The sequence below is a fragment of the Amblyomma mixtum genome, chromosome 10 (genome assembly GCF_055824585.1).
Source record: "Amblyomma mixtum isolate Tamu chromosome 10, ASM5582458v1, whole genome shotgun sequence".
Classification (NCBI taxonomy): Eukaryota; Metazoa; Arthropoda; class Arachnida; order Ixodida; family Ixodidae; genus Amblyomma; species Amblyomma mixtum.
The window spans coordinates 50,484,199-50,506,487 of record NC_143021.1 but is presented as its reverse complement, the minus strand read 5'-3'; the positions used below and the strand labels follow the sequence as shown (position 1 = coordinate 50,506,487).

Here is a 22,289-nt window from a genome sequence, read left to right as displayed (position 1 = left end):
ATGCAAACTCCCGATTCTTGACAGTCGTGCGGTCCTCGTCGTTGAACGTGCTATTAATGCACTTACTTTGCTCCCGCTAGCTCTTTGTAAACGAAAAGGAACGCGTCGCAGAGGCAGTCGTGCCAGCCAGAGAGGACGAAGTAGTCGAAGGCGCCTGAGCGGCTCACGACGCGAACGGCCATTTGCTAAGCAAAGCGCGAACAGTTGGCGTCTCAATGTTGTCATGGCAACGCCGGATGTGACGTTGCAGACAATTAGCGCAACTAGCGGCCGAACGCGGCTACGTACGCTGAAATTACAGAGGCTATTCAGAGGAAATTCAGAAGGTTTTACTGAAATGGAAATACGCGTACCGGACAGTCCGGGACAAATATTCTTACACCGTGTCCGGGACGCGTATTTCCATTTCAGCGTACGTAGACGCATCGGCCGCTAGTTGCGCTGCTTGTCTGCAACGTCACATCCGGCGTTGTCATGACAACATTGGAACGCCGCTGCTGGTGTGCTAGCGTTTTGCTTGCAAATGGCTGTTCGCACTGTGAGTCGATCGGGCGACTCCTTCGCTTTGCTTACCCTTTTTGTTCACAGAGCCAGTTTGCCCTGCAATCTCCTTTTGGCAAAAAATAACTTCTGTTCTGAAGCCCTCCACTTCGGCGTTCCTTCAGAAGCGGAGAAATAGGACAAGCGAGGGAGATGCCGTGTCACAGGCTGCTGCGAACTGCGATGTGACTCGTCTATTATTCTGCGGTTGAGTGACTACTGTTTGTTGCGAAAGGTTGGTCGCAACTTCATATTGTGTACCATGGCTGTGTATCGCGATTAACTTCTGATCCGTGGAGAGCAGTGCATTTGCCCTAGCGACATTAGATTACCGTTACCGCTCTTGCTAGAAGCAACACGTTTCTGTTTAGTGAGCTATTCCTGCGTTAAGAAATAATACAATGGATTGGATGGTAGTCAGGTTGGATGCTAGCTTGTGACAGGGGTTCGGGCCAATGACATATGCACCTTCAACTGCACGCTTTCTGAGGCTACATTTTTCCTTAAGGTGCGGTTGCGGTGTTCACCGAGATGTGGAGATCTGAGAGCTACTGTATCATTTTCTCAAAAAACATTTCCTTTACTCAAAACACATGCTTTCACATTGCTCCGCATAAGCAGACTTAAGTGCTTACCTGCAAGAAAAAAGCACAACTGACTGGACCAGTTTGTGTACGTTTTGTGTGTACTGTCAGTCGCTGGTCGCCTTGATCGACCACACCCGTTCCAACTGAACACGTTTATTCAAGGCAATTCTCGGATACATCTTCCCCATCACATGACGGTCGGAGTCGCTCTCCTCCTGCTCCCCTCCATCTCCGCCGCCCTCTCTACAGTCCCGTCTCCGTTTTCACGCGGCCTCTCAGGTCACGCGCGCGCTCCGATCCAGGTGGCCGTGGTTCTCCCCTTCCAGCTCTCGCGATATCGCCTAGCTGGCGCCAGGCGTCCGGAGATAGTGGGAGACTCGAATGCTTACACGACCGGGCTCCCAAACATTGCGTCCTCGCAATGGCGCAGACCCTGTCGCTGCTGCGTATTATTCGGTAATATAATCTTCGAGCCACTTAGGCGGTTTCCTTAGGCGCGTTCGGCGATCTGAACAGCCTTCCGGTGCCTCTTCGAGTTCTCTTGAGCGCGATGAGTCTTGCGTGAACGATTCTTGTGCTTCCGGTAGTTCAGGCGATGGTGTCACCGCGCTTTCTTGCACATGGTAGTGCTTCAGTTGTCTAGCTGTGGCAAGTCGGGTATCTTCGTAGCCGTTTTCTTCCTTAGCGATGGTAAACGTGTCTTTGTTTACATGAAGAATTCTGTATGGCCCGTCGTAGAGAGGTCCTAGCTTGGCATCTCTTGCTCCTTTTTGGTACCGTACTTCGTCACCTATTTCGAAATTGGATAGGCGGTGTTTAGCGTCGTGCGTCCGTTTCATTTTGCGTAGATAGGCCGTTAATGTGGCATTGGCTTGCGCACGTTTTGCTTCGATGTCGTCAGTTGGGTCCTGCGGGATGTTCATTTCGTTGTCCAGTTGTTTGCGTGGGACATAGTTGAAAAGCAATTCGAATGGAGAGAGTTTTATTCCAAAGTGAAGCTGGTTATTCACCTGAAATGTTGTTTCTCTCATGTATTCGCTCCAGTGGTCGATGTCGCCGTTTACGTTTTTTCGCAATGCGGACAAGATTTTGCCGTTTGCTCTTTCGACAAGACCGTTTGTTTCCGGAGCGTAAGGTACTGTCAGGCCGTGCGTGATGCTTTTCTCGGCAAAGTATCTCTTTGCTGCTCTCGACGTGAAAACTTTGTCGTTGTCCGTTATCACGGTCTTCGGTGTTCCAAACGTGAGGACGATGTCTTCCTCGACAAAACGTAGCACATGTTCCGTTGATTTATCAGGTACGGCACGTGTTATGATGAATCGCGTTGTCACGTCAACAGCGGTTATAAAATATTTGTTGGAGTCCTGGGAATTGATGGGTCCAACGTGGTCCATTGCGATGGTTTCGAATGGGTTGGAGGATGGCATACGGGGGTTTAGTGAACCAGCTTGCACTCCCGTCTGCGAGTTGAATCTTTGGCAGGTTTCGCATCCTCTCACGTAGTTTTCAACTTCGTTCTTCATGTTTTCCCAGAAGTAGCGTCGCTGTATTTTAGACAGTGTCCGAGTAACATCGCCATGACCATCGTTGTCGTGGTACGATTGGAGTACATCTTGTTTCAGCGATTCGGGTATTATAATGCGATGAATCTCCTTTTCTCCTTTATTCGTCACGTGTACGAGTCTATCGTTGACAAGCTTGTACTGTGACTTGCTTGCCTGCGGCTGCTGCGTTTGCTGAATTAGTGATGCAAGTTTCGGATCGGTTCGTTGCGCTTTGTTCAGTCGATCATCCTCGGCTGAGAATGAAAACTCCGTGCGCGTCTTCAGGCGTTCTTGATAAGGCGTCGGCCACTACGTTTGCCTTTCCTGATGTATGGCGGATGCTGAAGTTGTAAGACATCAGGTCAAGCACAATGCGTGCAAAACGTCTGTTCGGATTTTTCTTTGACATAATGTGCGAGACAGCCCAGTTGTCCGTGTAGATGTCAAAGTGCTCGAGTCCTTGTAAGTAATGGTGAAACTTGTCGGTGACGGCCCAATGCACTGCAATTGCCTCAAGCTCTGTTGAGTGCTTGTGCTTATCCGATTCCGGCACTTTCTTGCTTGCATATTCGATTATGCGTGTTTCGTTTCCGTGTTTTTGGGACAAGACTGCACCAATTGCCGTGTATGAAGCGTCGACATGCACTTCGGTTGGAAGCGATGGGTCGAAGGTAGCTAGTATGGGTGCTCTGATCAAACATTCCTTAAGTTTGTCCATGGCTTCTTGACATTCAGTAGTCCAAGTTATCAAGGAGTCTTTTTTCGTTAGTTCTGTCAGGGGTTTGGCGATCTTCGCATAGTCCTTTATATACTTTCGGTAATGCGATGTCAGCCCGAGGAAAGATCGTACTTCGGTTTTTGAGTTCGGTTTGCCATATCTTGATATAGCTGCGGTTCTTCCCGGATCGATTGTTACTCCCTCGCGAGATATTATCGCACCAAGGAAAGGGATGGACTGCACTGCGAATAGGCATTTCTTGAAGTCTGCTCTGAGTCCTAAGTTCTGTAGAGTTTTCAGCACTTGACTCACCGTCTTGATGTGCTGTTCCGACGTGTCCGTAAAGATACAGATGTCGTCCATGTAGACGATGGCTTGGTTTTTGTCGATCAGCGGCTTCAGACCTTCGTTCATTACGCTCTGCATTGTTGAGGGTGCCGTGCATAGTCCAAAGAGCATACGAGTCGGTTCATAGTGACCATCTTCTGTCACAAATGCGGCTTTTTTTCGGTCTTCCTCACGAAGCGGAATGTTCAGAAAGGCCTTTTTCACGTCAATTTTTGTGAAGTACTGCGATCCAGAAATTTTGCGGACTGCTGCGTCCACTTTCGGCATCGGGTATGCGTGTTTGACAGTTTTTGCATTCAGGAAGCGATAGTCTACACACAGTCGTTTAGGAGTTGATTCGTGATGAGGTTGCTCAACCACGATAACGGGTGATGCATAAGGCGATTTCGATGGACGTATGATCCCTTTGTCCAGCCATTCTTGCGTTTGTTGCCGTATGAACTTTTTGTTGATTTCACTGGCGGTGTACGGCTGCATGCGAATGGGTTTGTCGTCGGAGAGCTCGATTGTGTGTTCCACGTGAGTGCACAGTTCGAGGTCATTCTCAGGGTTTGTGAACACTTCAATGTTGTCAAGTAGAATGGCTTGAAACCTGCCTGTTTCATCTGTGGTGAAGTCTTCAGGTTTCACTTGCGTGATGAGCTGAACGATTTCTTCACTGGATGGAAGTTCTTTGCTGCTGCTTACAGTTTTGACGTCGGTGACTGCTCCGCATGTCGTTGATATCGGGTATTTGCGGGTGTCATTAGTCGCTTCGGAGTTTTCGACAGTTTTGTTATCGGTCGGTGTCGTATTTGTCCCTTTCGTCCGATTGGGCGGTAGCTTCTGCGGAATGACGTTTTCTTCTGCTCCCATCACTATCGTCTTTGGAATCCATTCCAAGCTGTGAATGCCGTTTGCGCATCGTTCAATGTAGTCATATGGTATGCACTCGCGCCAATCGGTTCCCACAATTGCGTCGTAGGGTAGGTCTTTTACGACTTTGACCTCGATTGTTGCTGAGGTTTTCCCGATCGTGATGCGTGCTTGCGTGACGCCTACTGGTATGTCGGATGTTCCGAAAGGTCCCTTGAGCAGAATGTCTTTTTCTGGTGACACTTCGAGGTTGTGCTGTGTGGCGAATGCGTGAGACACTAAGGAGACTGTTGAACCAGTGTCCCAGAGCGCTGACGTTTCGATCTCGTTGATTTTTGCCGGTAGGAGAATTAGTTTTCCTGGTGATTCTCCTTTGACAATGCAGTTGGTGTGCTCTTCGCTTCCTCTTCCCTCTCTGCGGCGCGCTGCAGACTTTTTTTGCTCTTCGGTCCTCGTGTCTGGTTGGGGGCAATCTTTGGCTCGATGTCCCTTCGTTCTGCATCTTGCGCAGATGTCTGGCGGTAGACGTTGGGTCTTCGGGTACGTTGCACTCGGGGCTTCCACCGAATTTTTTTCAGGGAATTTTGAAGTCTTGGGGGAGGTTTGGTGTCTGGTGTTATCCTGCGATAGTCCAGCATCTCGTCGATCAAGTTGTTGAACGTAGTGCAAGAACTCACTTATGGTTCCGCGGCGGAGATCGTGGAAGGCAGCGAGCATGGGCTTCGCACTGTCTTGTCGCACTCCCTGAATGAGCCAGTCAACCACATCGTCGTCGGAAAGACCATATGTGCCACGTTTGATGCGTTGGAGCCGGGCGTACATGTAGTCGGTCATGCTTTCGTTTTCTCGTTGCACTCTTGCGTCAACTGAGGCAACCCATTGGCAGAAGAGTAGTGGTTTGTCAAACTCATCTTTTAGCGCTGATACCCAGGTTGTCCAGTCGTTGTACTGGTTGCCTGTGGTTTGATGCCATGATGATGCGCGCCCTCGGAGTCGTGATATTCCTGCATTCAATGTTGCTGCATCGGTCCACGAGCAACGATCTCGCATCGATTCCACTGATGTCTTCCAATCTTGAAAGTTTTCTCTTTCAGTTCCGGAGTAAGTCGGTAGCGTTCCTGTCAAATCAGGCGTTGTTGTTATTTGAAGCGCCGTGCTGTCGTTCAGCAGGTTAGATGATGTCATTTGCCGTTCCAGGAGTCGAGCCATCATCTGTAACGTAGTGTTGAGCACAGCGAGCTCCGTCGTTGCACTTATAGTTCCGGATTGCATCGTTGTTCCTGTACGAGGTGCGTCTGGCGTTGTCGACAATCCGATTTCGGATGGGTTTCTAAGCGGCGTTTGCATTCCGAAAATACCCGGGGTCCGAGGTTGTGTTGTCTGCAACTCGCGTGTGCCGTTCCCAGCTTCGTCCGGTATCGGCGTAGAGATTCTGGGGTTCGAAGCGTTCTCCCCGCCGGTCGCCATTGCTGGTGCACTTGCAGCTTCTCTTTCACTTGCTCTGAGTTCAGTATAACGTTTTCGGCTGCCGTTGGTCCGCTTGAAGGTTCGCTAAATAATCCTCGTCGCCATGTCAGTCGCTGGTCGCCTTGATCGACCACACCCGTTCCAACTGAACACGTTTATTCAAGGCAATTCTCGGATACATCTTCCCCATCACATGACGGTCGGAGTCGCTCTCCTCCTGCTCCCCTCCATCTCCGCCGCCCTCTCTACAGTCCCGTCTCCGTTTTCACGCGGCCTCTCAGGTCACGCGCGCGCTCCGATCCAGGTGGCCGTGGTTCTCCCCTTCCAGCTCTCGCGATATCGCCTAGCTGGCGCCAGGCGTCCGGAGATAGTGGGAGACTCGAATGCTTACAGTACTCGCAAAGTACGTGCATTAGTTGCAAGGTGGTAAGCACCAAACATTCATGTTACTAACATTGTCTATGTGCTAACAGATGCTGCTTGTTGAAATTGCTGCAGAAAAGTGCAGCTTAGATTAAATTTCTTGCCTTTATTTGCAGTGATTCTATGTGAGGAGCAAGTTTGGTCTGTAGACAAATTATTTCATTGATAGACAGGTCACCTGTGAGCCTTGAGTAGCCATGTTAAAAGAATGAGATGTGCTGCAGGTTATTTTCAGGGTGCCCTCTATCTCCTCTGGCTGTGGCTTGTTTCTCTGCGATGTCTGCTCTCACAGTATTACATTGCCTCAGTTATGAATGCTACGGATACCGAGTAACTGTACTCAGCTTTTTTTTTTTTTTTTACTTGCAGGAAATGACACCTCAAATTGCGGCAACACAAGTACAGGGTTGAGCAGAGGTGATTTCAAGACTTATCATTTCATGAATCTTAGATGCCTGCAAAGCCTTTTAAACAATTTCTATTCATTGGGGCCATTGTTGCTGGGTGTAAGAACAGCCATATGCAATAAAGCTTATCGCTGCCGGGTCCTTTTTTTGTTTTGCGGATTTTCTTGATTGGCTTCAGTCGTTTGTGGCAGTTTGGCAGCTGTAACATTTATTGCAACCAAAGATTGCCTGCTTTGGCTATATTTACTTTTATATTTTGTGTGTGTGGTAGTCTCCTTTCTAAGGAATCCAATTTTTGTGTGTATGAACAACTGATATATGGCCACAGCGCACTTTAACTAGTGTATTTCCAGGACATTATTTTAAATAAACCCCGAATAAACCCCCAGCTGAGTGTTTGACACTTAGGCTACCCTTGTAATGCACAGCCTTACACGTGCCATGCTGTACTTGTCATATAGAGTGCATGCAACAATAGCATAAAGTAATTGAGATTAAAGGAATGTTGTAATTGAGCATTTTGAGGCACAACCCCAATAGTTGTCCGATTCTAGCTCCTGTGGAGGGGCCGCATGTATCCAGTGCCAGACCTGGCAGAGCGTTCATAGACGGCCAGGCATAAGCACTACATTTTGGATCTGTTGTAGAGCTGCTACTCGAATTCAGCATACAGTAAGGCTTTTGGTGCTTTGGAATGTTTGCTTATCTTTATTTACAGTTATTCATAGGCCATTCTTGTTTGGTGACGTGCAAGCTAATATAGATGTCTTTTGTTTTGTATAGCTTAAATGCGCATGCCGTGATGACATTCTCTTACAGTAGTGGTAAAAAATGTAGTAGTGTACCAAATTCATACCAATACATACATACTAAAGAATGTCAATACATACACTTAAACATCGGACATGTAACAGTTAATCACTTTACACCACTACGCACAAGAAAGCCAGCAGAGGTAAAATACAATTTTACAGTAACTTAGTGACACCTTCGCTGCAAAAAAAAATTAAAACTCAAATGTGTTTCAGTATAGAAAATAGAGATGTATGAAGACAGGCATACCGCACATCAAAACAGAATGAGAGGAAGGACGTGTGTATTCACGTCAGTATGACCTGCAATGCACAAGGCAGAGTCAATGATAATTTTGTAAAGTGCGAAACTAGCTCCGGTGAGCCTCCAATGGAAAAGGTTTCAGCATCTTGGGAAGAGACCACAGCTGAGGGCTTGTGAGGTCCTTGAAGGGAGGAGCATTTATCGGAAAAGTAGATGGCTACTAGAAAAGAAGAGAGTGAGCTGGGAGTTCTTGTGGTGAGGAGGTCACCTTTTGTTGCAGCTCACCATTCTGGTCACCACTTTCTGCTGCCATTTCATCTTTTGTGCATACAGTGTCTGAAGGCATCTGCTCCAGGTAAGGAAAGTAAATGTCTCCAGGTCAAGTACTTTTCTGGAGTTGGTGGCACATCTTCCACAATGTCTTCGTTCAGGTGTTATCAGTCTTATTATAGGTGTTAATCGCTTTGTGAAACATCTTGATTGTCAGTGCTACAAGTCATCATTAGAATATCTCTCCATCAAGCTCCTTCTGGAATAAATTTCTAGCAAATATGGTTCTGACGCCAGCGCTGTTATAACCTGTTTTCTCCTCTGGCAGCACTTTCTCCCAGCTTTTCAAGCATTAGCCACTATTTTTTTATTCTTATTTGCATTTGACTTCCAGTGCTTCGTTACATTTGATGAAAGTTGGATTGTCCCTGCTGCTAGAGAAAAAAGCTTCTCTACCTGTTCTGGACATGACAATCAAGGCAGCTGCTGGTGGTGTGTGCACTGATGGCTGTAATAATTTCACTTGAGTTTCTTCATTCAATTCAGTCATCTCCAGCTATACTTTTGTTCAAAAGTGGTGCATAACACGTCTTAAAAGCTCTCTGCATTGCTTTGTATTTGCAGTGCTGAAGTATTTCAGCATCAGTTAGTCGGCAAAGGTATCAACAGCCTACCTGAGTAAGGCGCTGCATTCTTTTTGCATCACACTCATGGCTTCTTACATTTTTGATGACACTGACTAATGTTTCTGTACCATTCAGTGCATGATAATTGTCGGCTATAGCAGTTCAGTTGTGGACATTTACAGTAAACTTGTTTCACTGAATTTCACAATTTTGAAAGAGCTTCACTGCCATGTATTGCAATTTTATACTGATCAGAAGGGGTTGCTGCAAACATAATTACATGAAAAGCTGATTTCTGACCTGGGGAGTTTGACTCTTGGCCCTGTTTCACTCTGACTGAAACATCTGTATTTAGCTTGTTGCAGGTTGCTTTTCCACAATCCTTTGCATCACTTTAAAGAGCCTTTGACTACCCTCTGGTCGAAAATGTGTTACGCCGAGGTAATGTGTTGTCATCCCTGGACCACACAGGCGCAGATAAATTTTCGAAAACAGGTATAATAGTGAAATGACACCTGCCATGATCATATAATTTCTTCGTGTTTGTCTCATTTCATGCCGTCTTTGAGGTTTTCCTTCCTTCCACGTGGCTGACTAGCCTGAGCAGACGAAGTTTCCCTTCTCCTATTTTAGCTCAAGGCAGATTTAGTCACACGCCTGTATCGTAGCCTCTCCTTGACAAGTACTCTTGTCTTGATCTTTGCTACTATGAGAATTTTGGTCTTTGCGACTTTGAGAATTTGAGAATTTTCTTTGCAGCCCGAAGTTGTAGGTTGTTTATCGTTCATTCTTGGGAGTCAGAAGTTTACGATTGACCTCACATTGAAACGGGCTCCGCCGTGTGTGCCTAATTCAGAAAATGCCGGTAATCATTCAGTGTGTGGGGCAGCACAGAATGGTTCACCGTGCTTTGTGGTAAATATAAATATCATTGCTCTCTAAAATGTTTAAGTGTGAAGACTATACAAATGATGGAGCACACAGAACACGTTAAAGCATTCATGGACTAGGGACAATAAACTAAAAATTTTGTTTTTGTGTGCAGATATCTGCATGGAGACGATGTGATGCCAGAGGAAGTATGTCATTGTGGTCTATGTTGCCACATTGGTTGCACCTGTCGTTCACCTGCCAGCCAGGATAATTGAGGCCATAAGTAGTAGCATGCTGTGTTGCTAGAAGCTGTGAACCATCATAGGCTTACCATTAGAGCTTTGCAGGTCATACTGAGTGTTAATGTACAAATTCATGCAGCATCAACATGTGACATAATCAACTGTAAACCAAACAAAAGTGCACAAAATCTAAGTTGTAACCAAACTTAGATTTGAAAACATATCTTCAAACCGTTAAAAACAGCAGGCACGCACAAACGTTCAGGAATGGCATTATCTGAGTTGTAACCCGACTCAAATTTCAAAACATCTTCAAGCCTTAAAAACAGCAGGCACGCACAAGCATTCAGGAACGGCATTATCACATGAGAAGCTGTATTACCATGAGCACCCATTATCCTTCGCTGAGAGGTAGAGGCAATGCTTTCATTCCTGGTAGGAATGAAATAACAGCTGAGTAAATGTGTAACATTGATTTCTTTCCATCCGCATTGCATTGTCATTCTCTGCTTAAGGAAGTCAATGCACCAACAACTGGGTGATGGTGTTTAAATGTTCCAAACTCTTTTTACTGCACTTCTTTATGCTCGAGTGCTTGACTTGGCAGAATTTCTCTCATATACTCATACAATCAAACCTCATCATTACAGGGGAATCAGAATTTCTTCATTGTAACTATTACGTTGCTATAACCATTTCTACCCTAAAAAAGCAGTTTGGCATGTCAGTAAGGTGTACTCTAGACAGAATTAACTGATGGCAATAAGCAGCCTATCATGCGACTAAATGATCGTGGCGTGATTGTTATGGTCACTAATTACACAAGTCGCAAAAGAAACGAAACAAAAAGATCAAACGTTTATCGTTATGTTTCACACGCACACAAAAATTGGCTCAATCACAATTCGCCTCGAAGTAATCTTTCATTATCCTCTGGAGGGTCTTCAGGGGCATTTTTATCCAAGCCAACCCCCGTTTGAGGCTGCAGATTTTGTTGTTCTGTGATCACTGTTTATCACATTGGCAAACAGATGAAACAAAGCTATAGGCTAGGTTAGTGCGCTCACTTTACGCAGTTTCTCACTTGTGAAAAAACCAAGTGCACAAATGCAAAATACAGTCTTACGGTATGCTGTTTGTGCACACATTTTCAGTGATTCAACAAGTGTTGATTTGAGTGCTGTACAACTGCATCCAGTGGTCAGCATCTGCGGCATGTTGCAAGTTGGAGCGGAACACTTTCACATCAGGTATAGAGGACTCGAGGTCTTCTACACAATCTAAGGTAGCCGCCTCCGCCATTGTTTTCCACGAGGAGAGCTACAATTCAGCACTGTGAAGTGCTGTGTCGTCAACCACCGCAGGCAGCAAGTCCGTGAACTGCCAGCACGGACATATAGCATTGGAGACAAGACCAAGCTCAGAAGAGCGCAGGAAATAAAATCGCGTGAAGTAGTGTTTCGGTGTCGTTTATGAGATTCGTACGTGAGTTTGCTTTGTATACTTCTTTGCTTTGTTTTCTTTTTCATGTTGAAACATACCAAGTGTTTCAGCGGACACTTTCGAAAATTTTTATAAATATGCTTTTTGGGGTAAAAATTTTGCGGCACAGTGTTACCAGTGTTGGCAGACACCAGAAAAGTGGTGTTTTGTCTGAAGTCGTGAGCTGGTTAACTAATTTTTAATAATTACCTCTGTAACTAGTAGAGTTAGGCACCTAGTTGCAATTAGAGATTTGTAGCTGGTCGTCAGTAATAGCTATATCAGTTTTTAGAGTTTCGAAATCGAGGTTACCCTCGCTGTCGTGACTTGGCAAAATCTGGCTGCATCGTGCGAAAATACCACGGGCTTTCGAAAGCATCGAGGTAAAGCAACTGCTACAGTGCATGTAACTAGTCGAAAAAGCCAAATTTTGTTGAGCCACAGTGCCAAGAGTAATCGCGTTTTCTGATTTCTAAAAACTGATGTGGCTGTTACTAAAGACCAGCTATAAATCTCTAACTGCAATTAGGCGCCTAGGTGAGCTAGTTAAGAAAATTCGTTAACTAGCTTACTACTCACGACGATTCACCAGTTTTTTGGTGTTTGCCAACACTGGTAATACTGTGCCGTAAAAGCCATATTTCCTCCAAAAAGTCTATCTATAAAATTTTTTGAAAGTGTTCGCTGAAACTCCCGGTATATTTATAAATGCAACAGCAGCACACGGCTGTTTTGATTTCGGATCGTGTTCAAATGCTTTTAAACTTTTTGGATTTAAAAAAAGAAACGAGCGAGGCCATGTTTTGGTTTCGTTTATGAAGTTTGTAACGTTGTAAGTTTGCTTTGTATACGCCTGAATTTAGGTTTTACGTATGTACGTTCGCGTTACATACGCTCTCTTTCGAATTTAGCGCGTGCTCTTATGCTAGGAAAATAGCTTTGTCAAAATGGCGGCGCCCAAGTCACCCGCTTCGGTGAGAATTTGTCAGTGTTATAGACCTTATGCGAAATTGCTGCCATCTATCGGAGAAAAGAAGAACCAGTGGAAATCCGCCATGTTGGAGGATGACAGAAGCTCGGTCCGCCTCTGCTGTGTGGATTTAGGAGTGCCCTGCGTTAGCTTCCTTACTGCTGTGCTGGCTCTAAAATCTTATTTACTGACACTTGAGCCTGTAAACATGACTGAATGGTCAGTCGACGTGTTTCTGCTGCCCAAGTTTCTGAGTGACTTCGCAGACACTTACTACGCGTCCAAACCACTTTCTGAACGCCACCGAGTACGGAGCTACAAGTTTTGCACGGAGTCCTACGTCAGTTTGCCGACGCTGAACACCAAGAAATGTACGAAGCAAGTGTAATTTTCGTTTACGGCTAAAAATGTGCGCATTTCGGTCTTGTTTGAGTCAGTTTTTATTTTGTTCCATACTTTTTGCGGACGGGCGTGCTGCTTGAATTGCTGTTGTTGTGGTTGCGTTTTCTGTGTGTTGTGTCGGCGCCGAAAGCAAACGATAGTAAACTTCACGCTCATGTTGGTAGTGTGCGACGCTTTTCATTTTCCTTGAAAAGTTCATACAGCATTTGTTTGTTTGCCCTAATGCTCTAGAGCCCCTAGTTTGCCCTAGTGCCCTAGACCGAGAGAGAAAACATTTTATTATTATTACCGGGCATATAGACCCCTGGGTCGTCGCACGACCCCACTACATAAGTGCTTACCATTCTTGGACTATCGCCGTTAAAAAACACGCAGCCCGTGAATGCAGCAGTGCCTATGGTTTTACCACGACGAGCAAGCAGTTGTGCACTGATATTTTTTGAGGATTCTACACGCTTTATGCATTCCCGCTACTTTGCAACTATGGTACCGCTTTAGCGGCTGCCCTCCTTTCTTTTTTTTTTCTTTACACAACACACGGTTTCGTGGAAACCGGCCGGTTCAGTGAAATCGCTACACGCATATATAAGCCGTCGCTCCACAAAATAGGCACCTTTCCCTGGTCTAACAGAAACGATTGACTGACTTGCAGAGCGCAAACGTTCTGTGCCACGGGCACTTGACCCTTGCTAGTGTTTTCGGCGAAACAAATATTCGCACTAAAAACTAACGCGTGTAACCGCTGCAGCGGATAACGCTAGGGGCGACGGTTCTCACGAAGTGCGACCCGTACCACTGAACAGCTGATCACGATTACTCTCTTGCGAGGCCGATAATCGCAGCACTTCACGGGAAATCGCAGCAGAAAAACTGCTTTTGTGTGATATTTTCTTCGTGCCTACAAAGCTTATTTCTGATTTCATTTGCTACATGGCGATAACGAAATGTGTTGCGCGATGTCTCGACATGTAGGGACGGTTCTGCAACATTTGTGCCGCGGATGTCGGGGATCGCAGTCCAAAAATAGAAATGCGCTCAAATCAAGCGTTCTTGCCTTTTTTTTCCCTGGGCTTCTTTGTGACCCTTCTGCGTACAGCAAGGCAATGAGCAATATGTGAGCATACTGAGGGCGGTGAAACTCGAGCGCGCGCGACGAGCGTGTACCAGTACGTGCTGTGAATCCGGCGGCTATCCTCCAACATGGCGGATCGCGCGCGGCGACCGCTAGATGGCAGTGCATTTCGAATAAGGTCTATTGGGTTTTTAGGCATATTCTTTGCCTTTAAATAACACACGTGATATTCGCTTTGCCTCCTCGCGCCAAAAGCAGAACGAATGAGGGATAAACTTCCTCTATTTTCGATTTTAACTCAAACAAGACTCCGCCGACTGTGGATCGGCTTGATTTGGATGTTCAAGCTAAGGCAGTCATAGTCAAGTGTAGCCGTTTCGGTGGTTGGCAGAAAGGTGCGAAATAACTCCACATGATGTTATTAAAAACGTTGCTCGGTTAAGTTGCCTAAAAAAATAGGCCCTGGCTGGACTGAATTAGCCATGGTACTAGCTTTGCTTTGCTAAGTGCGAATCACAGCGCATAAAATATTTTCACATTTCAACACCAGATGGCGTTACTGCGGCCTGCGCTAATGTTGCAGGAAGTTTTAAAATTCGAAAGCGTGCGACTTCTTTCGGCGGTTTTTGTTTTCGGCTGCTTTAGCGTTTCGAGTCCTGCAGTCCGCATCGCTTCGGTTTCTCGAATTGACAATCGTGCCTGCATTCAGTTACAGCGAACCTTTTGACGAGCAGATGCAAGAGGAGCCTGTGGCAACGAATGGCCGGATTGCGGTGAACTTGTGCAGCGCGTTTTCTGGCCGGTGATGTTGACGATAAGATATGCAAGGTAATGATTTTCGTTACTTGAAAAGAACAGCTAATATCCTCTCTGCAGACCAGGTACAAGAAGCCCCCGTGAAGCTGGTAACTGTAATACGCCTGTTCGTGCGAAAGGAAGTCTGAGGGGCTCGGGAGACCTGCATTGCCGTATATTTGTATGCATTTTTTTTTATATTTGCACACAGCTCAGAAACATGCTGACAAGCAGTATTAACAGGCCTGCAGTCTGGACTTGGCAGGTTACTGGGGCCAGCCCGACACTGCTAGAAAAACCAGCCTAAAGTCCGAGCGCACATTGCCGACTTTATTTACACTGTGAAGCAGTCAATGAGGACGCTGTTGTCATTTGCTAGTTGAGGTGAGCACAAGTAGCAGGTTACCGATCATTTTCCGCTGTGAAGCCGGACTTTCCGATGCCGAACAGCTATACTAATGTTACAGTAAAATGTGGCAGTCAAAGCAGAGAAAGGCCCAACCGAGTAAGGTGTTCGTGCAAAGCTGTGTGCGTCTTGGCCAACACTGTGGCTGTGTTCAGCTAGAGCATTGGCGTTGAATGACATCAGTGATTGTACTGAGGCTGTTCAAGAAGCTCATTTCCTGCGTTGTTTAAATGTGGCAAGTGAACACTACAATGGCTCCTCTGTCTCGATGCCATTGTGAATGACAGGCCTCTCACATTAAAAAAAAGGATTGAAAATTTTCACTTTCCATGTCATGCTCTCAGCAATTCTGTCAAAGTTCTCAAAGTGGTTAATTCAAATTGAGGCAGGTGTAACCATTCAGTCCTCCAAGAGAAAAACAGCCCTGGTGCTATTTTCAGTGCGAGATGGTTTACTACCTTATTTGGCGAAAAGTTTTCTTGTGCTCAGTGCTGAACCAATGCTATATGAAAGCATTTGTTCCTAACCTGGTCGTCATAAAAATTCCGACTCATGTCTTGTGTGATTTATTTGTGGATAGCCTTGATACCTTATAGGTGTAGACACATCAAATTTTTCTTAGTGTATTTGTGCTTTGGATTTGTGTAAGGCATCAGTAAGCATGAATTACTGCAAGAAATTTGCCTACGCTCAGTAAATAATTTCTAATTGAATTTCTCTTGCCACACAGTTTCTGTATTGGTTTCAGGTTGCCGAACAATGGTTGCAACGTCATAAGTGAGTATAAGATCACGTGAGGCCCACAAAAACTGCTCTATATTAGCTCCTTATCCAGTTGCTGTCATTCTGGCTTCTGAAGCAGCTTAGCATAAGTTTACAGGAATTAAATTATACAAAGCAGTGAATATATTGCAGCTTTTGTATACGTCATTCGATTTCATATACACCTATGGCGACAGAACCTTCGTTCGGCAGCCTGGAACGTAAGCTGCAGGACAAAAGAAAATCGATTAAAAATTATTTATTGAGTGCTGGCGATTTCGATCCTATTACCCATGTTTACTAATGTCATATGCACAGTTCCAGTATTTGCTATTTCCTTCAAACTATTTGCAAGGTAGTTTATTACAATCCGAGAAAATTTCAGTTTAGTCAGTCAGGTAGTCAGTTATTGAGAAAAGGATCAAAAATTTTCAAAAGGGTGATTTTGAGAAAAACGCAATTTTATGTTTGCACATATACTACAGCAGTTGAGAATGCACCAGCAGAGTACATGCACTTGTTGACTTTATTGGCATCTCCTCCGAAGCCTTCATGTTTATTCTCTCTGACGTTTCTTGCTCTTGGAGGAAGTTCAGAACTCAGCAACAAGCTCCTTGGCAGCAGCAAGGCAACACGCTGCTTGACAAGCCGGTTGAGACAAACTTCTCGGCTTACACTTGATTGGATGCTATGTGTATTTAAAACTTGCACTTTCTGCTGTATCATCACCATAGATATATTACATCACTGCAAGTTGCAGTCTTCAACCTGTCAGTCCCAAGAAATGTTGTTTTAGGACAGCGGTATCAAATCAGCTGATTCATTTATTCGGTGGTTTTGAGTGTCCTGCCGTGGAGTCACTTTCTTAGATGACCTGGCAGTGATAAAGCCACAAACACTGGCTTAGCTGCTTGTAGAACAGCAGTTGGCAGGCTGTTTCTGTGGTAGGAGGCCTCCGGATTGCCTTCACCAAGGGCTCGGACACCATTTTTGTGAAACCAGCTCTTCGACAATCTGGCTTGTTGCTGTGAAACTTCCTCCTTCTCATCTACTATGTAGGCACTGTCACTGTGATGAAGCAAAGTGATCGCAACAAAAACCTGTGACAACTAGGCTTCAGTGCTCTACAAAAGCATTCCTTATGATAAAACTTTCAATTGAAACTGATAAAAAAGTACAGAACTTGAACATCTATGTTATAAAAAAAAAATACATGTCCACAAAAAAGATGATGGAAAACAACATGTAACCAAAATGCTTTTTTAAATACTATGAGGTGCAGTTTTCAACACGGTGTCGAACTGGAGTTTTTTCAGGTTCGGGTTTACACTTTTTGGGTTCAGTTCTGGGTTTGGCTCCAGAGCGACATTCCATTCCGGTTCAAAACGGTTCAGACTGTATTGAACCGGTTCAGACGGGTTCAGGATAAAAAAAATTTAGAATGTAGATGAGTTTTAATCAACCAAGCTTGCTATGCTGTTTACTTTTTTCTGGCACATCAATATATAAAATAAAAAATGCAAAAATTTTTTAAATGCGAGATGTTCTTACTTTACACACTTTATTTATTGTCCGCGGCAAAAAGGCGAATTTACGGCAAGAGCCGCAAAATTAAATGAACTCTAAATTAATGTAATTAATTTTAATTAATGCAAATTATTGCTTGCTGGTCACCACTATTGGTGCTTATAATTTTTGATAGGTGGATATACATTAGTGAACAAAAAAATTAATTTCAATTTTTTTTTTTATAAATTCAGAATATCATGAAAACAAGCTACCTCAATAAAACGGAGAGTTGAGCTAGTTGGTACATGTTTCTTGGAAAAAACAGCGCTAAACGAAAGGACAACGAAAAAGAGTACAACAGGACCGGCGCCGGTCCTGTTGTACTCTTTTTCGTTGTCCTTTCGTTTAGCGCCGTTTTTTCCAAGAAACAAGCTACCTATTTGCTATTTCTGAGTACAGTTTGATGCAGTAATGTCCTTTTCATCAAGCAGGAGTTGCATGGTGCACTGTCTTGTTTCAGTTCCTTTTTTATGTTTGTCCTTTCATGGGCTGTTTCCATTTCATGAACTTTTCCTGTGTTCTAAATCATTAACTTGCTGCCACTTTCAAGTGATGTGGTGTGTGGGAACATGGACCACTGCACATGTTTGTAAGAAATGGCCTAGACGTTAAGAGTTGCCACGACTGCTCAAATGGTAATTATCCCTGGCCACAACTCTGGGATTGTCATCTCTGAGTGGTTTTCAGAGTAACGGAGTTGACGGCTTTTCAAGTTTTGAATGGATATAGATTCAGAGGAGGTTTGGTTTTTTGGTCTTCATCGGAAGAGGCCAAATCAACCCCCTGTCCACTACTCTGCTACGGAGGGAGTACCTGGCTGCTGGAATGAGAGAGGGAGCAGGAACTGGTTCAGCTGACCCAGCTTGTTTGGCTGCTGTCTGTGTAATCAGGCTGCCAGATTGGGCTGCCTCCTCCTCAAGGAGGGCACTTCCGAGCTGCGACTTCATGAAGTGTTCCAGTTCATCTCAGGGACTGAAATTTTTGTGCTGTCTGCTCTGACCGCTTTTCTGCAATGCAGGGTGGTTTACAATGGCGGGCTCCGTGCGAAGATCGTCCTCCCCCAAATGAAAAAGAAATTGTTCGCATGAGCCAAGAAAACTCTCGACTCTATGCTTTCAACTTTTACAAAGTTTTTTTTTCTCGTACCAGGATCTAAAATGGTCGTATGAACTGTGAAATGTCAGGTGCCATGTGCTAAGCTAAACGACTGGAGCGCAGCTTCATACCTACACGCGTGCAAAAAGAATCGGGCTTACAGTATGATATAGGCTAATGAACACCTGGCGTGGATAGGTGTCGAATGTAATACAGTGCTTTTATTAGAGTAATCGAAGTTCTTGTCATGTGGAAATGATAGGATTTGCTGTATACTTAGGCCAGATGCACTTTATATGAACCTCATTATAAAATTTTATCATTAAATCATGGAGGCGGCAACGGCACTGCCACAGGCTGATTCTCCTTTTGTACAGTAGGCCTCCTTGAACAAATTCAAGGTGTAATGAACAAAAAGATCTAATAGTTTATTGTTGGAAAGATTATGGTTTCATAGGCACACAATATTCTGGGCTTTAGATAAGAGTTGAAACAGAACGGTGACTCGAAGCACTCTTCTAAGCTTCTGAGAACTTGGTAGAAAAGGAGGAAGAGCTGACATTATGAGTTGCCATGCTGACCTGCGGAAATTATGTGCATTGAAAATTTTTGTATTTGATTCTGCAGCCATGGGTTCCACATCCATGGGTGTATATGAGCTCGAGCCGTGTAGGAGGCATGTAAAGAGACATCTGCCTTTGCAACAGTGGCAATGTGAAATTCGATAAAGGGAGCTGACAAAACTGCACCTGCGAATTTGGCCTGCACCCATACCAACGGTGAACTAGTAAGGTGAACAGCAACGAAAGGTTGCTATTCGTGTGACGTTGTAATCCTCTGCTTCGGTTGTAAATAGACACTGGCATGATGCCTTATGCTGCCTCGAGGGCCCGTGAATATTTACTTCCCTCAACTGTGAACATGAAAATAGCTTAGCACATGCGTCAAACTTCGCTGTCGCCTGAAGTTTGCCGCCACTCACAGCCACTCACCCATGTCCTATCACCACTCGTCTCTCTCCCACTTACATCCACTCACTCGCACTCACACTCATGACCACCCACACATCCATTCACTCGCACTCACAACCACTCACTCACACTCATGACCACCTACACTCGCATCCACTCACTCACACTCATACTCACTGACGTAGGTGTGAGGCGATATGAGTGCACTCATGAGTGAGTGTGCCGACCTATGCTGTTAAGAGCCAGATTCTTCTAGGCGTCCGTGCTGGGCAGTCCCACAGCAAGTGATGAGTGTTGGCTTCAATATCTTTGCATTGACATATTGGACACCCAAGTCGAGGAAGGAGATCTCGAAACTGAGGCCATTTCTGAGTCACAGCTGGAGTGAGGGCAACCCCAACCCAGATCCTCCGAAGCACAACCTCCTCTGCAGAAGAGGGTTACCGCACAGGCTGAGAGCACGTTTTTGGCACAAGAGGTGTTCCTTTCCTGATAAAAGAAAGGTACACTGTAGTAGCTTCGTTGCTAGGCCCTTATGTCTTAGTCAAGGTTTGAAGGCGAAGCTCTAGACCCTCCGCTACTGGCTGTGAACACCTCAAACACTTATCGCATCCCTAAAGCGGCTTGTCCACAGCCAGAAGGGTCTCGGCCAGAAGCATATGACCGAGCTTAGAAAATTGGCTTGATAGGGTCTACTTTGAGGGAACAAACGTGCACAGTGCACTTTTTAAAAAATTAAACGCTACTTTTATCTGACATTGTCTTTTGACTGTAATAAGGCAAGTCCACTTAGTACAGATTTCAGATACAATGAACGCAATCCGTGTGACTGTCAGGTTCGTTATAAGTAGGCTCAACTGTATTCAAAGCCTCAGTTGGCTGCTAGCTCTCTAGAGTGTACAGGTTATCAGTAAACACAGATCGCGACAGGGAATTCGCCTCAGCCAGGTTCACAGTTCACAGCCAGCTCACATTTCGGTTTCACGGGCCGCCTGTTGGCTATGGTTACCGTGATCGGTTGAGACTTAATACTACAAGAAGGTTAAAAAAGTGATGTGCTGCCTCTTCATTTGTTGTCTTGCCAATTTTTGGGGCAGGCAGGCAAAAGAGTTGGAACAAAAGCTCGCAAAGTAGCGTTTGATCTAGTTTTTAGCATTATCTCAACTCCTGCAGCTGCTGAAACAGCATGATATAACCAATTGAGCTATAGTTTTATTTCAAAGTGTGAACAAATGGGCCGAAATTTGCGGTCCCTACTCATTTAAAAATTCCCACATGCTGCTGGACTGCTTTAAGTGCGAAGAAAAACGGTTGTGGATAGGCTTTCTCCTCCAGACATTTGTGAGCCTGCAGAGTGCTCTTTTGTCTTCCCAACTTGTAGAAATGCTTTCTGTAGAACAGGCTAAAAGTCTTGAAAGGGCATATTTAGACCTACCATCCCATTCCTTCTTTGATGGCAGTACTGTACTTGGTGCTAAAGTAATCGTGTGTTTCATTTGTGAATGACAATCCCATTGTTCGTGTAATAAAAGGGACCAAATGTCACCGTCTCAAAATGACGCCAAGACAGTGCAGATATTTATTTATTTATTAGTACCTCACAGGCCCCGAAGAGCATTGGGTGAGGGGGGCAAATCGAAAAAAAGGTATATACAGATGGAAAAAACCGTAATATCGGACAAGAACGCGGTAAGCATGTAAGCATGCTTTATGGTTCTACAGCGGATTTGCATCGTCACCAAAATATTATCCCCAGAGGGTATTAAACGTGCACTAAGGCTAACATGGTGAAGTCTTATTCACAGGTATGGAAAAATGTTGACTGTGGCTCACTGTACTGTTCATTTTCTTTTCCAGACATACTTGTATTTCAAGCAGCAGGAATAATTTCATCACTACTTGATGTGTCTGCAATAGTAACGTCCAGAATAAAGACCTTTTCAAAGATACAGTACTGCTGGAAGATCTCTTTTATTGTTTTGTTTTTGGATAAATTGTGTCAGCGCACATCTTGCTCTTGCACGTCATGCATGTCTTAGATATTCTCAGTCTTTCTTGACCCTTGGAGAACTACAAAAGCTTCCTTGAGGTGCCGAGGAATGCCATGCATCTTAGTTTATACCCTTTGTGCTGTACACGTATGCATACAAAATGAAGATGCGAGAGAGAGCCTGTTAGAAGAATACTCAAATTCATTGAATGATGACTGGCCATATAGTGAGAACCTATAAAGCAGTTATTGCGACTAGTCCGAAAGTGAGGTGAGTAAAGCAAAGCTCCAGGTTCATGCATGCTTGGATATAGACACTTCAGGTAACCCAGTAAGAACTCGGTGGTTCTATAGAACACAGTTTGATAATCCGTGAAAGTATGTATGCACATACAAGCAGTGGCTGGCTTGCTGTGCATCTGTAAAAATTGGCAGTTCTTCTGATGTCCCACCAGACAATAGCGTCTTTGAAAATTGAAATATAAATTGCACTTCCTGTGCTCCCACCTAACTCAACTTTCTTCTGTACAGGGTTATCCACTGCCAACTTGAACACAGGAGCACGCTCTCTGGTTACACTTCAGCTCTGTAAAGTGCCACACGGAAGAGAAGTCTACGTTATTGTATGTATGTGCAAAGTTTAGCAATTGTGGCAGCTCCCTGCACCTGTTCAACAGCTCACATTTGTCCATAATATGCCAGACACATGTTCAAGTTGGAAGGTAACAGCCCTCTTAGTGCATGTCCCAAGGCACGCCCCTGAGTAATAATGCCTGCTAACAAATGGCATATTCAAATTGTGTGACAATCTTCCTTTTC

At 44.8% G+C, this 22,289-nt stretch overlaps 1 long non-coding RNA gene across 2 annotated transcripts; it reads left to right on the top strand.

Moving 5' to 3' along the window:
- The first annotated feature begins 516 nt into the window (after positions 1–516).
- LOC149325766 (uncharacterized) lies at positions 517–21,429 on the top strand. Of its 2 annotated transcripts, XR_016286150.1 has the most exons (5): positions 517–775; positions 6,852–6,899; positions 11,111–11,206; positions 14,592–14,710; positions 21,338–21,429. It is a non-coding gene; the product is annotated as an uncharacterized LOC149325766 (long non-coding RNA). The 2 variants fall into 2 exon arrangements; XR_016286149.1 differs by having other exon boundaries at positions 11,111–14,710.
- The last annotated feature ends 860 nt before the right edge of the window (positions 21,430–22,289 follow it).